The following is a 10,089-nucleotide window of genomic DNA, read 5'->3' on the forward strand; positions in this document are numbered from 1 at the left end:
CTGAGCTCCCTGCGGGGCCACCTCGGGGAAACTTGAGGGTTGGTTTCACTCATAGCTAGTTTCATCCGGTGTTGCCCTAATAACGAGATACGTGCGGCTCCTATCGGGATTTGTCGGCACATCGCGTGGCTTTGCTGGTTTTGTTTTACCATTGTCGAAATGTCTTGTAACCGGGATTCTGAGTCTGATCGGGCCATCCTCGGAGAAGGAATATCCTTCATTGACCGTGAGAGCTTGTGATGGGCTAAGTTGGGACACCCCTGCAGGGATTTGAACTTTCGAAAGCCGTGCCCACGGTTATGGGCAGATGGGAATTTTTTAATGTCCGGTTGTAGAGAACCTGAAACTTAACTTAATTAAAATGGATCAACAGCGTGTGTAGCCGTGACGGTCTCTTTTCGGTGGAGTCCGGGAAGAGAACACAGTCTCGTCTTATGCTTGAACGTAAGTAGTTCTAGGATCACTTCTTGATCATAGTTTCTCGAACGTGCTTTTCCTTCTCTTCTCGCTCTCTTTTGCGTAAGTTAGCCACCATATATGCTAGTGCTTCCTGCAGCTCCACCTCATACCTTTTACCTACCCATAAGCTTAAATTGTCTTGATCGCGAGGGTGTGAGATTGCTGAGTCCCCGTGACTCACAGATTACTTCCAAAACCAGATGCAGGTGCCGATGATACCATTCCAGGAGATGTGACCGAACTCAAGTGGGAGTTCGATGAGGACTCGGGACGTTACTACATTTCCTTTCCAGACGATCAGTAGTGGAGCCCAGTTGGGGCGATCGGGGATCTTATGCATTTGGGGTTGTCTTTATATTGGTTCCATAGTCGGACCTTGTTTGTATCTAGATGATTATAATGCTATATTTATGTATTGTGTGAAGTGGCGATTGTAAGCCAACTCTGTACCTCTTTCTTATTTTGTACATGGGATGTGTAAAGATTACCCCTCTTGCGACATTGCCTACAATGCGGTTATGCCTCTAAGTCGTGCTCCGACACGTGGGAGATATAGCCGCATCATGGGTTCTACACGGTTGAACCTCTGTATGTACTTGCGCAGGGTTTCACCTTCCTTCTGGGGTTGATATGCAAATCGCTTGCCTGGCCATGAGCTTGGTGGCCTCCGGTGAAGGTGCCAACGAACTCATGGCACAAGTCCGACCAAGAAGAAATGGAATCCGCCGGCAAGTGCATCAACCATGACATAACACTGGGTTTAAGTGCCAATAGGAAGTAATTGGCAAGCACCTTATCGTCGCGGGCTCCAGTAGCTTGCATCGTGATGGTGTAGATTCTGAGGAACTCTGACTGGTGGGTCTTGCCGTTGTACTTATCGCCAACGTCGGGCTTGAACATGCGGTGGGAGGGCCACTAGAACTGCGGCATCTGACGGGTAAAGGCTGGGCAACCCACCTCGTAGGGTAGGCCGCCAGAGCCTCCCGGTGCTGGGTGGTCCATAGTGGGCCCCACTCGCCTATCTGACTAGTGGCATGCGTCGCGTTGGTGCTTAATGGTGGTTCGAGCGTCTTCATGGGCTCGCCCCCAAAGAAATTGACGCTGATCATGGTGGGTCCGTGGGTCAGACGACGCTATGGGGATGTTATCACAAGCGTCATCATGATGGACCGACACCCACGGTGATGCACGTGGGGGAGGAGAGTGCACCGTGGCCGCAGCACCTCCGGTCCTCCCACCACTGGCACGCGGTGGCTCGATGGAGCGCTGGTCTGAGGGCCCCGTTGGTTTCGGTTCATCTTTGTTGGCAACACCAATGAGGCTCCGGATGGTGGCTTTCCACTCATCGAGCTTTTCCGCAGCAGGAGGAAAGTCGAGGAGCAACTGCGCGCGCGAAAGCTTCGGCTGGTGTGGGTGGCGGCGAAAGCTGCATGGACTGTGACACGCTCCGACTTCTAACCACGTTGGAAGGAGCTCTATCACGGCCTGGCAGCCGTGCACCGTTTTCGCCAGTGTCTCGGCATGCATGCTGGCCTTCTACGTCCCACAAATGATGCACATGACTCTTTCCACGGTGGTGCCCAGGGTCACCAACATGGTGACGATGCCCGTCGTGCACAACCTAGGAAGAGCGCGTCGTGGGCGCCGGCGTAGGCGCCTCGGAAGTCGCAGCGCCACCCACGGGTGGCACGACGCCGCCCCTGGAGGTCCCCGCGCCGCCTGCGGAGGGCTCGGCTCCGTCTTTGGATTTGGTGGTGTGTGGCCCGTCATCATGCGCAAGAACGACGCCACTCGCCAGGCTTTGGCTGCTAGAGCGATGCAGGTGTTTGCGGGCCGCGCCTTGGCTTCCGTCTATGACCGCCCCACCACTCGCCTGCACTGGTACGGGCGTTCGGCCCCCGACGAACCGATCACTGTGGTCGTCTTCTTCTTGGGAGCCATGGCGATGAAGAACTGCTAAACTAACTGCTAGACCGGATTTTCACAACTGCGAACCCCTACCTGGCGCGCCAAAGATGTCAGTGGAAATGACACCTATGGAATCACTGGGATCCCTTCTACTGTTGGCGGGCGCATGGTTGTGCAAAGAGCGGGTCTGGTGGTCAGCACAAGGATCGTTTCCCAGGTTCGGCCACGGAGACGCGTAATACCCTATTCCTGCTTTGATGTATATTTGAGTGTTCTTGAGTTCTTGAACTAGCTACGGTGTGTCTCTAGTTCCAAAGATCGGAATCCCCCTCCAGTATGCCTAGGGCCTCCTTTTATACACAAAAGGGGTCACCACAGTGGCACAGAGGAGGTGGAAAGGTGTATAGTGGCTGAGTTTATCCTCTAGCACCGTCGGACAAATGCAATTAATGCACTGCCGACGTGCCCCTCTTGCTTTATCGGGGACTACAAGGAAGCTCGTCCTAGATGTCGCTGTCTCGCGTGGCTCCGACGCGCGTCCAAGCTGACGAGGCATTGTAGCACCACGTTAGCCGGCTGTTGGGCTGGCATGGTGGCGGAGTCTTCACGAAGATCTGCATGCCACCACGCAGGTGCTTGCTAGACCGATGTGGAGGCCGCGCGCTGCCACGCAGATGCCTACCCAGCTGGTTGAGCTAGTAGCTACATGGGAGCGGCGGTGGAGTCTTGGTAGGCGTGGGCCTAGCTATGGCCCCGCAGATGTCCTCGGCAAGGGTCTTGCCATGGCACCGCGGTCGTCCCAGACATGGACCTTGCCAGGGATCTCGTGGATTTCCTTGGCAAGGATCTTGCCAAGGATCGTCATCTTCTGGTCCTCATCTGATCTTGTGTATTTATGATCTCCACAAAGATCTGCGTGCCACCATGGAGGTGCCTCCCGAGCCTTGGTTTCGATGTGGTTGACGGAGTTGGAACCCCTTGGCTCAAGGGTGGCGCGCTGTGCTGGCATCAGGTAAGTTGCCCCGGCAAGGGTCTTGCTGGGGCTGCGGAAGCCGCCTCGGCAAGGGTCTTGTCGGCAGAGTCCCCTTCGCTCCCTTGCTCTTTGTGTCTCTGTTCTTGGCGTTGCTTCGGTTATCTAGTGCTCCGGCTTCCCTCCACTGCCTTGCTTAGTGCAGCCGTGGGCGCGGCTCTGACTGCCCATGCACAAGTAAAGGAGTGCAAAGGAGAGCCCCTACTTTTGTACATCGACAACTGGGTTGATACAACTAAAAAAACTACTTACTTATCCCATGATATGGGGCAAAATTTAGGAATACCCTTATGTAATAGAGCCGATCCACTAAGGGATTAAGCATCGGTGTAGTATCAGATCCCAAAGTTAGTAAGTTCTTTTTTCTTTCTTATGGAAAAAAGTCTTTTTCAAGGATTCTATAGAGATTTCATATATGAAACCAGCATAGTTACCTTTCAGAAAATTTGAACGAAGGCTCTATATCTATCTATGCTTCATTCTTCTGAAGGTGGGAAAAAAGATCAAACTGATTATTGATAAAAATTAGGGTTTGAAACTTAGGTAATTAATTTCTTCTGCTTAGACCCAAGAACAAATTGGATCGATTTTTGATAAATCGAATTCAGTTAAGATAGGGGAAATTCAGATAGCAATTTCTGAGCCGTATGAGGTAGGAAACTCTCAAGTACGGTTCTAAGGGAAGGAACTTCCTATTCCGACCGAGGAGAACAGGCCATTCTACAGGGTGATTCGGAAATTGCGGAAGCTTGGTTTGATCAAGTTGCTGAATATTGGGAACAAGCTATAGCGCTTACTCCGGGAAATTATATTGAAGCACAGAATTGGTTGAAGATTACGAAGCGCTTTGAATTTGAATAAGACCATGCTCCTTGTTTTTCATAAAATGGGTGGTTTGGTTGTTGATCCATTGATCAAATAAATTAGGTCGTAAGATCAAATAAAGAATTTCATTATATCCATTTCTTATACCTTCTATTTTATGTGATATTTCATAAGAATAAACCATAGGGATAGGGTCTAGAATAGAAGTAATAAAGTGAATAAAAAGAGCTGGCAATCTAAATATTGCTAATATATTAGGACCATCTTATTAATAATTCTAATGATTTATCTTGGAATTTAGAATCAAATAAAAATCCTTAAATTATGCTAAAGGAAAGTAGATATAGATAGGAGCTTATGCCTTAAAAATACAATAGTTTCTTAAATTAAAAATAAAAAGGATTTTTTCCTTACATTGAGACATATTTGTTTTTCAAGATAAACAATGTCCATTAGGCACCTAATATTTATGTCATAATAGACCCGAACACTTGCCTTGGATTGGCTTCAAAATATAATTGCTCCGGTAAATAAATAAAAAGTAGAAGGATGGTAGATAGTAAAGAAAGGAACTAATCACAATATCTATCTTCCAAAATCTATCTTTCAAAATCTATCTTTCAAAATATATATCTTTCAAAGATTCACTAAAAAGACAGTTGGCGGGTCTCTATGTATGTCTTGTCCCGAAAGAGGAGGACTTAATGATTATTCTTCGCCGGAACCTGAAGTAAAAATTGTTGTGGATAGGGATCCTGTAAAAACATCTTTTTAGGAATGGGCCAGACCTGGCCATTTCTCAAGAACACTAGCTAAGGGCTCTGATACTACCACTTGGATCTGTAACCTACATGCTGATGCTCACGATTTCGATAGTCATACTGGTGATTTGGAGGAGATTTCTCGAAAAGTTTTTAGTGGTCATTTCGGGAAACTTTCCATTATCTTTCTTTGGTTGAGTGGCATGTACTTTCACGGCGCCTGTTTTTTCAATTATGAAGCATGGCTAAGTGATCCTACTCACATTGGACCCAGTGCTCAGGTAGTTTAGCCTATTGTAGGGCAAGAAATATTGAATGGTGATGTAGGCGGGGGTTTCCGAGGAATCCAAATAACCTTTGTTTTTTCAGCTTTGGCGAGCATCTCGAATAACTAGTGAACTACAACTCTATTGTACTGCAATTGTTGCATTGATTTTTGCAGCGTTAATGCTTTTTGCTGGTTGGTTCCATTATCACAAAGCCGCTCCCAAATTGGCCTGGTTCCAAGATGTAGAATCCATGTTGAATCACTACTTAGCGGGATTATAAGGACTTGGCTCTCTTTCTTGGGCGGGGCACCAAATTCATGTATCTTTACCAATTAACCAATTTCTTGATGATGTGGTGGATCCTGAAGAGATACCACTTCCTCATGAATTTATCTTGAATCGGGACCTTTTGGCTCAACTTTTGCCGAAGGAGCAACCCTTTTTTCACTTTAAATTGGTCCAAATTCACAAAATTTGTGACTTTTCGCGGAGGACTAGATCTAGTAACCGGTGGTCTCTAGCTGACCGATATTGCGCATGATGATTTAGCTATTGCTATTCTTTTCCTAATCGCAGGTCATATGTATAGGACCAATTATGGTATTGGCCATGGACTTAAAGATATTTTACAGGACAAGGACGTAAGGGTCTTTATGAAATCTTAACAATGTCATGGCATGCTCAATTATCTCTTAACCTAGCTATGCTAGGCTCTACAACCATTGTTGTAGCTCATCATATTTATTATATGCCTCCCTATCCATACCTAGCTAGTGACTATGGTACATAACTTTCCTTGTTCACATACCACATGTGGATTGGCAGATTTCTAATAGTCGGTGCTGCTGCACATGCATCAATTTTAATGGTAAGAGACTATGATAAAACTACTTGATACAATGATCTATTAGATCACGTCCTTAGATACCGAGATGCAATCATATCCCACCTTAACTGGGTATGTATATTTCTAGGTTTTCACAGTTTTGGCTTGTACATTCATAATGATACCATGAGTGCTTTAGGCCGTCCACAAGATATGTTTTCGGATACTGCCATACAATTACAACCTATCTTTGCTCAATGGGTACAAAATATCCATGCTACTGCGCCTGGCGTAACAGCTCCTGGTGCAACAACAAGTACTAGCTTAACGTGGGGAGGCGGCGAGTTAGTAGCAGTAGGTGGCAAAGTGGCTTTGTTACCTATTCCATTAGGAACCGCAGATTTTTTAGTCCATCACATTCATGCATTTACCATACATGTGACTGTGTTAATACTTTTGAAAGGTGTTTTATTTTCTCAGGGTTCCCGTTTGATACCCGATAAAGCAAATCTAGGTTTTCGCTTTCCTTGCGATGGGCCTAGCCGAGGGAGAACATGTTAAGTATCCACCTGGGATCATGTTTTCTTAGGTTTATTCTGGATGTACAGTGCAATTTCGGTAGTCATTTTCCATTTCTGTTGTAAAATGCAGTCGGATGTTTGGGGTACTATAAGTGATCAAGGGGTGGTAACTCATATTACAGGAGGGACACTTTGCACAGAGTTCAATTACGATTAATGGGTGGTTTCGAGATTTCTTGTGGGCATAGGCATCGCAAGTCATTCAATCTTATGGTTCTTCATTATCTGCATATGGTCTTTTTTCGATTCAACAAAGTGCTAATAGCTTTAACAAAGTGCTAATAGCTTCTAGATGTTGGCTAAGTGGTTCAATCTTCACCTTGGAATATGTGGAATCGGTCCTGCACTTGTCCTATCATACCTTTATCGTGTATACAAAATAGTGGACTTGACTAACTCAATTCATAGGAAATCGCAAATATGATCATTTGCTCTTACCTCAACAAGGGAAGTACCAGCCATTTCTTTTTCTTCTTGTTCCCAATTCACTACTAAGCAAGTTCTAACAAATTGACTATTTGTGTGATAAATTCTTTGATTTAACTTTCTATTTTCATGAGAAATAAAATTGACAAGTCGAATATGGAGATTATTTTCTTCTTGCAAGAGATCCTGCGGGAAAAGTGTTGCTTTATCGGGTATTCCTTGCTCTTGATAATTTTTTTCTGTTGAACATAGACCCAATTTTTCCTTTTTTTGATTCCTTAGAATCTTTTCTTTGTCTTTCTGGCGGTATCAAACAGCCACCTAATATCTTATCTGCCTCTTCAGGAAAATGAATATCTCCGGAAAATATTTTGAGTTCCGTATGTCTTTTTTTCTCTCTTCACTTGGACCAGTCCGCCTAGTTGACTTCTTGTATTTCTTGTTAGTTGTGTATCCACTCCAATAATACTATTGTCAACTATATTTAGGGATGAAGATCTCAGCAAGATATGAAGTTCTTGAAGAATGAAAAAAAAACCCGATCGACTTCTTTTTGGTATTTTAGACTAAATTCTTTTGTTCCTCGATGCTCAATCAAACCCTCTTTTATTAAGATGGAATCTTCCTCTAGGCTCTCGGATTCGTCCTCCGAATCTTCTTCTACGTCTTCCTCTAAAGTACAATATTTTTCCTCTGCGCTTTCCCCAGGGCTGCCATATTCATCTTCTATGTCTTCCTCTAGAGTTCCATATGCGTCCTCTTGGGTCCTATATTTACACTCTCGGCTCCCATATTACTCTTCTGAGTCTTTCTCTTAAGTCCTATATTCTTTCTCTTGGTTCCCATATTCGTTTTCTGGGCTCCCATATTCGTCTTCTACGGTTTCATATTCGTATTCGTCTTCTAGGATTCGATATTTAGATTCTTCTAGGGTTTCATATTCATATTCGTCCTCTCGGGTCCTGTATTTGTCTTCTAGGGTCTCATATTCCTCTTCTGAATCTTCTGCTCGAGTCCTATATTCTTCTTCTAGGGTCCTATATCTAAATTTAACAATTCCTGAACCCTTTTTATCTTTTCTGTATTGGGGATCGTCAAAACAAGCAAAAATAGTATTTCTTCGTAAAACACCCATAAAGGGGGATTTCAATCGAAATCCCAAAACATGATATTAGTTCTTTCTCTTGTTCTTGATGATATTGTAATGGAATGACGAGCCTATTTCTTCACTTTGTCGCCAGCAACTCTGAATTATCTTGAAAAATAGAAGGATAGATAAAATTCCAATGGCCATCGGATATGATTCGATCTGACATTGAATAATCAAGAATTTCCCTATATTTTTTACCGTAAGTATTCATTTGATCTTGATCCTTGTGGAGTGAAAAAAGACGCTATACTGGATCTGCACATACTTACTGACAATATCCATAATTGGCTTGTTTTTTGGTAATCGACGAAGATTACCATATTGATATTCAGGCGCATGGTAAACATCAGTACTCCAGTGCATTTCGCCGTCTGATTCAGAATAAATATGATTTAAAATGTAAAGTGGATGTTCTGGCACGAATCTCTGCAATTACTTATTCGGATTTTACATATTGATCATTTTGCACTAGAATCAAGCTTTTTGAGGGAATATTCACACTATATAGAATATCTTGACTCTGAATAGTTACATGCAAATCTATATAACATAGAAAAGCAGGATGCCCATGAAGGATCGTACAAGGTCGGTTGTACCCCCTGTGAATACTCCGCCAGTATGAAAAGTTCTTAATGTTAGTTGAGACCCTGGCTCCCCAATTGATTGACGTGCAATAATACCTATGGCTTCTCCCAATTCGACCAGATCACAATGAGTAGGACTCCGACCATAGCATAATTGACAGATCCAAGAAGTGCTTCGGCAAGTAAAGGGGATTCTAATATATATTGGTTGTGCTTGAAAGGTAGTTATGAATCGATTGACTAATCCAATTCCAATATCTTGATTCCGCGTGGCAATGCATCGTGAACCAATATATATATCGTTTGCTAATACACGACCAATTAGTGTTTGGACAAAAAGTTTTTTCCGTCATCCCATTTTGAGGACTTACAGAAATACCTCGGATAGCACTACAATCTCTTCTACGCAAAATAATATGTTGAACTACTTCAAAAAGTCTATGTGTAAGATATCCAGCATCTGCTGTTCGCACAGCAGTATCTACAACCCCTTTGCAGGCTCCATAGCAGGAAATTATATATTCTGTCAAAGAAAGTCCCTCGCGTAAATTGCTTTGAATAGGTAAATCAATCATTTGTCCTTGAGGGTCCAACATTAATCCTCTAATACCTACTAATTGGTGTACTTGAGATGCATTTCCTCTAGCTCCTGAAAAAGACATTAGATAGACTGGATTAAGGATCCGTTATCCGAAAATTTGAATTCATCTCTTGTTTCAAATATTCACTTGTCGCATACCATATCTCAATAGATTGGCGTAATTTTTCTACAGTGTGTACAGCCCCATAATAATAGTGTTTCTCCAAAAGAAAACTTTCTTGTTCCGCGTCTTGGACTAACCATCCCTTAGAGGGTATTGTTAAAAGATCCTCGATTCCTAACGAAATCGATGTAGTAGTGGCTTCATGGAAGCTAGGAGTCTTTAGTTGATCCAGTATATGGGATGTATATCCCATTCCGAAATGATCTATTAATCTTCTAATAAGTCGTTTCATACCAGTTCCGTCTATCTCTTTATTATGAAAGACCAGATTGGCCCGTTCGGCCATACATAAGTACCCCCTTTTCAGCTGAGTAGGATTCAACAATTGCTGAGTAGGATTCGACAATGGGCCTGAGTCAGTGATTCAAAAATTTAATTAACTCAATTGCCTCAATCTCAATCTAGATTCGTGTGGCAAATAATGATGATACTAGGGAAATCGGAATGCCCCTCGAAATGGGAGGGGCATCACCAAATCTAACTTTCTTGTTTAGGTAGTGTATGAA

At 43.7% G+C, this 10,089-nt stretch overlaps 2 pseudogenes; one reads left to right on the forward strand and one right to left on the reverse strand.

Moving 5' to 3' along the window:
* The window catches only part of LOC123151421 (photosystem I assembly protein Ycf3-like), a 48,832-nt pseudogene extending 44,476 nt beyond the window's left edge, over positions 1-4,356 (forward strand).
* A 2,550-nt stretch (positions 4,357-6,906) lies between these two features.
* LOC123153340 (DNA-directed RNA polymerase subunit beta''-like) lies at positions 6,907-9,869 on the reverse strand (annotated as a pseudogene).
* Positions 9,870-10,089: the final 220 nt, after the last annotated feature.

The sequence above is a fragment of the Triticum aestivum genome, chromosome 7A (genome assembly GCF_018294505.1).
Source record: "Triticum aestivum cultivar Chinese Spring chromosome 7A, IWGSC CS RefSeq v2.1, whole genome shotgun sequence".
NCBI lineage: Eukaryota > Viridiplantae > Streptophyta > Magnoliopsida > Poales > Poaceae > Triticum > Triticum aestivum.